The sequence below is a fragment of the Peromyscus californicus genome, unplaced genomic scaffold, assembly GCF_007827085.1.
Source record: "Peromyscus californicus insignis strain IS unplaced genomic scaffold, ASM782708v3 Scaffold_2__1_contigs__length_46816999, whole genome shotgun sequence".
NCBI classification, from domain to species: domain Eukaryota; kingdom Metazoa; phylum Chordata; class Mammalia; order Rodentia; family Cricetidae; genus Peromyscus; species Peromyscus californicus.
In genome coordinates, this window is record NW_026294540.1 from 41,966,927 (window position 1) to 41,972,360 (window position 5,434).

Sequence of the window (5,434 nt, forward strand, 5' to 3'; positions counted from 1 at the left end):
GGCATGTACATGGTACACAGACATACATGCAGGCAAACACTCATATACATAAGATAAAAATAAAATCTAAAAAAAAAAAAAAGAATTTTTGGTTTGGTATTAGGACAGAACTTCCAATAATTTCTGAAACTGCCCTAAACGCATTTCTGCTGTTTCATATTAGGAATTTATTTGAAGCAATATTCTCAGCATTACTGATTATAAAATCAAAATATTGATCCACTCTGAAAAATGTTGAAGTTCTCTGTGTCTTGCAGCATCAAATATTCAGCCAAGATTTAATTCTTTACATAAAAAAAGATGCACAGCTATTTCATTAGTATGCAAATTAGCTTTTGTCTTGAATAAATGTTAAAGTTATTTATATTTATATACACACACAAAAGAACTGTTATAAAATGAATTTCTTTAGCAATTATTATTTATAAATGTTTGACCTGTGTATCTCTATATACCTGGAGTCATATAAAACTTTCACAGGTGAGAAAGGGTCTTGAGTGGAAAAAGCCTCACTCTAGACAAATGTTTTCTTTCCCTGGCCTTCACAGTGATGTCCAGAGGGCATGGGTCACATCTACCTTGGGGACCTAAGAAATATCTGCTACATTGGACTTGGCAAAAGCAGCTTGGCTTTCGCCTCTGCAAACTCCTAACGTTTCCTAATGTGGAAAATGGGAATAAGACTGGTTAAGAGCACTGGCTGCTCTTGCAGAGGTCACATGTTGGGTCCCAACAGAAGAGGAATAAAACATTCGAGGACCACCGTCCCAAGGGGTTAAACCCCAGCAAATGCTAGTGACCGCTACCACTGCCCTCTGGCATGATCTTTTAAGCTCCACGTGACCCCCTTCCTTCATCTGTGTCCACGGATGTCATCCTTTTTGAAAACTACTGCAGTGCTGATTCATTGTCAATTTCTTCCTTTTTTTTCTCCCCGCCCCCCAAGAAAAGGTCTCACTACACAGCACTGGCTGTCCTGGAACTCATCATGCAGACAAAGGTGGTCTCCAACTCATCAAGCTCCACCTGCCTCTGTCTCCCGGGTGCTGGAATCGAAGGCATACACATTTATTCTTGTGGTGTCAAATTTCATTTTAAATTCACATTCTAATCTAATTTGTACATCTTTTTCTCCAATTTTTGAAATTTGGGGACTGGATATGTCTTTTGCTTTATGGTGGGCAGAATTCGAAGATGGCCCCCGTCCCCACCCTAGAGGTAGGGCATCAAGTGACTGAAGAGACTTGGTCCCCACCTGAAGCTGTGTCAGAAGGACAGTTAACTGATGGCTAAGAGGCCTTCCCTGGTGGGCCTGACTTAATCACATGAAGTCATTAAGAGCCCAGCAGAGTTTCCTAGGAAGATTGATTGGCGGGCATAAGGTACGGTAACACAGGAGAACAGGTCCTGGTGTCCTGCCGTGAAAAGGGGTCACTTGACGATGACAGAGCACACATTTCAAAAAGCTGGAAGAAAGGATGTTGAAAATTTTCATCATGAGAAGTGATAACTGTTTAAAGAGTCCAATATTTACCCGCGATGAACACCACAGTATGTAATATGTATCCAAAGCTTAAAAGGGGGCCTGGAGAGATGGCTTAATGGATAGAGTACTTGCCACACAAGAGTGAGGACCTAAGTTCAGGTCCCCAGAACCTACAGAACACCAAGTACGGTACAGTGTGTGCAGGCAGAGAGTGGAGAATCCTGGAAGCCCCGGGCACGGCCAGCAGCCTCGGGGACACAGCAAAGATCCTGTGCCGTATCTGCAACATGGCACATGTATGTCTGCGCTCACACTCACATATATGCACACATATCATAGAACACACAGAAATGATAAAAAAAAAAACTTTAAAAAATACATTTAAAAAAGGGGGGAAAAGAGAGTAAAACAAAATCATGATTACAACATAAATAAGTTGAGTGTTTTCTGCAGAGGAAGAGACCGAAAGCAAGCACAGGGTGCCCTGAGTCTTGAAGGCAGAGGGGGCAGCAGGGGGCTGCAGGAAGCTGCAGGGGGTGCCGGGGACTGCAGGGGGTGCCGGGGACTGCAGGGGGCTGCAAGAGGCCTGCAGGGGGCTGCAAGGGGTGCAGGGGGCTGCAAGGGGTGCAGGGGGCTGCAGGGGGTGCAGGGAGCTGCAGGGGGTGTAGGGAGCTGCAGGGGGTGTAGGGAGCTGCAGGGGGTGCAGGGGGCTGTAGGGGTGCAGGGGGCTGCAAGGGGTGCAGGGGGCTGCAAGGGGTGCAGGGGGCTGCAGGGGGTGCAGGGGGCTGTAGGGGTGCAGGGGGTGCCGGGGACTGCAGGGGGTACAGGGGGCTGCAGGGGGCAGAAGGGGGTGCAGGGGATGCCGGGGACTGCAGTGGGTGCAGGGGGCCTGCAAGGGGTGCAGGGAGCTGCAGGGGGCAGCAGGGGGCTGCAGGGAGCTGCAGGGGGCAGTAGGGGGCTGCAGGGAACTGCAGGGGTGCAGGGCCTGCAGGGGGTGCAGGAGGCTGCAGGGGGGCAGCAGGGGGCAGCAGGGGGTGCAGGGAAAGGAGCTGCAGGGGGGTGCCGGGGGTGCAGGGGAAGGAGCTGCAGGCAGCTTTTAGGACCTGAGCGTGGCACCCTCCTACTGACAACCAGGGAGGAAGAGGGCTTCGGGAGACATCAAGGAAGCAGGTTCTGCCAGTACATGCTGGAAGAAGCTGGAAGACGCCCTGAGTTTAGGGCCACCAACGCCACACTGCAGCTCTGTGTCACCCTAGTCTGCCCTGCAGAGCTCTGCGTCCTAGGTGGCCCTCCTCTGATGTCTCTGTTTGGAACCATTCTTCTTGGGTACCAAACACCGAAGATCAGCACACACTTCCCTCCAGTGCCTGTTTTTGTTTGTTGTCTTTTGAGACAGGGTCTTACTCTGTAGCCCAGGCTGGCCCTGGTTGCAAAATCTTTCTCAGTCTGGGAATACGCATCTGCCGGAGCAGGAAGTGATCTCCAGTACCTCCTTTATACTCAGCCACCTTACCAAACCTGACAAGTGAAGCGACTTCGTGTGACCACCAGGGAAGTCCCACTGTACCTGGCCTCTCTGCCTAGGATCAACTGCCAATGTGTTTTAACGGAAGATTCCTTGAATAATAACTCCAAGAGCAACATCTTCATAAACCACGAAAAGAATCATCTAAAGCGGAAATGCACCTAGATACACACTGCATATACCCAGTGGCTTCATTTTAGCTGCAAGATGCTAAAATCAGTTAGTGGGATGTTTTACAAACCAACCATCAGAAGAATTTCTTGGTAAAATTTCTTTGCATAATTTTCTATCTCAAGAAGCATATAACTAATTTGTTTCCACATCAATGCAGAAAAAGGTCCTTAGAAACAGTGCTTTGCTGGTTTCTTTTTCTTTCTTTCTTTCTTAATTAAAAAAAAAAAAAAGCTGAGGGGCAGTTAAGAGCAGTGGCTGCTCTTGCAGAGGACCCAGGTTCAGTTCCCAGCGCCCACATGGAGGCTCCCAACCGGCTGTAACTCCAGCCCCAGGAGATCCGATATTCTCAGACCTTGCATGCACAGATGTATAAACATACATGCAGGCAAAACACCCATACATATAATATAAAAATAAATTAAAAAATTTAAAAAGTTGGGTGCTAGGTGTGGGCCAAAGAGTTGGCCCACATTCTTAATCCCAGCTCTCTGGAGGCCGAGGCAGGTTTATCTCTGTGAGTTTGAAGCTAGCCTGGTCTACATAAGGAGTTCCAAGCCAGCTTTGTTTTACACACCCACTCTCAGAGATGTGCCGTGTGTATTAGTATTTAAAAACCCTAAGAGGTCATGATATGATTCTCCCCATTTTTTTAAATTAAAAAAATTTGTTTCAGGGGAGAACTTAACAAGTCCCCACCACCACAAATTGTGCAGTTGAGTTTCCCAAATTGGGGAAATCGCAGGAGTCTGCACATCTGGAGTGCAGTGGAGAAGCCTTGCCCTGGGAACACCACCTTCGTGACCACGGCACCTCCCCTGCAGGTAAGTATACTGTCTTCATTTTTTTAATTTTTCATTTTTGGTTTTTGGAGACAGGGTTTCTCTGGGTAGTTTTGGTGCCTGTCCTGGATCTCGTTCTGTAGACCAGGCTGGCCTCGAACTCACAGAGATCTGCTTGGCTCTGTCTCCCAAGTGCTGGGATTAAAGGTGTGCGCCACCACTGCCCGGCGATTCATTTTTTTTTTTTTTTCCAATGCAACATTTCCCAAACACATTTATCGTAGACCCTCTTCTTGGAAAAACAACCTTTGACATCTTGCCAGAGAACCGTTTAGGAAATGCTGGCCTAAACAAACCTGTCCCTGCCTCCAAGTAAGTACTGATTCCAAAGGCCGCCAGGGAAAGGAAAACCTCAGAAGTCATGTTACTGAAGACACCCGAAAGCGGGAGACACGCTTCCGTCTTCCCTTACAGGCCGCACTGCTTTTTGTTCAGTTTCTAAACAAGTTAATAAACTGAAAAAGGGATTTTTGACAGCTATATTAATTTTACAAAATACTCATGCAGCAAAATGAATATCTCAAGCATTTTCTAGTTTTAACCATTCCATGTTATCTATTCATGCATTTCAGTACACACACACACACACACACACACACACACACACACACACACACACAGTGATGACGACTGAAGCCAGGGCTTGTACCTATGAGGCTGTACCACTGTACCACTGAGTTACATCCTTGGTCCCTGATGAAGTTTATGAGGAAAAGTAACTTAAGTTCATGTTATGAAGGGTAAAAGAGTCGGTCAACGATGACGCACACCTTTAATCCCAGCACTTGGGAGACAGAGGCAGGTGGATCTCAGAGTTTGATGCCAGCCTGGTCTACAGAGTGAGTTCCAGGACATCCAGAGCTGTTACACAGAGAAACCCTGTCTCAACCCCGCCACCACCGCCAAAAAAAAAAAAAAAAAAAAAAAAAAAAAAAAAAAAAAAAAAAGGAAGAAGAAGAAGGAGAAGTAGAGGAAGAAGGGTAAGAGAGCCAGGTGTGGTGGTGACCCACTTGTAATCCCTGCACTCAGGAGATGGGCAGGTGGATCTGTATGAGTTCAAGGCTGGCCTGGTCTACATAGAGAGACTCTGCCTAAAAAATAAATAAATAAATGTGTGAGAATATTATATTAGCTTAGAACGTCTGTTCCTTTAAATTTATAAACTCTCAAAGGAAGCCCGTGTACACGAAATGTGAAAACGAATACTTTTGTTGAAGTTGAAATAGAACTGTAATATTCTTCCAAAAAGGAGAGGTAAACGTCGCATGCTTTAGTTGTGGTTCTCAGACTTCACAGGTTTCAGAGCATCCTGGAGGGAGGGTGACTGTGGTGGGACCCAGAAGTCTGCTTTTGATGACAGTCTGCTCCAGGAAGCCCCCCCCCAGAGCTGCTGAGCTTCTCCTGCGAACC

General features: G+C 46.8%; 1 non-coding gene across 1 annotated transcript; it reads right to left on the reverse strand.

Moving 5' to 3' along the window:
- Positions 1-3,856: 3,856 nt before the first annotated feature.
- Positions 3,857-4,014, reverse strand: LOC128121121 (U1 spliceosomal RNA). The gene has a single exon (XR_008222070.1). It is a non-coding gene; the product is annotated as a U1 spliceosomal RNA (small nuclear RNA).
- Positions 4,015-5,434: the final 1,420 nt, after the last annotated feature.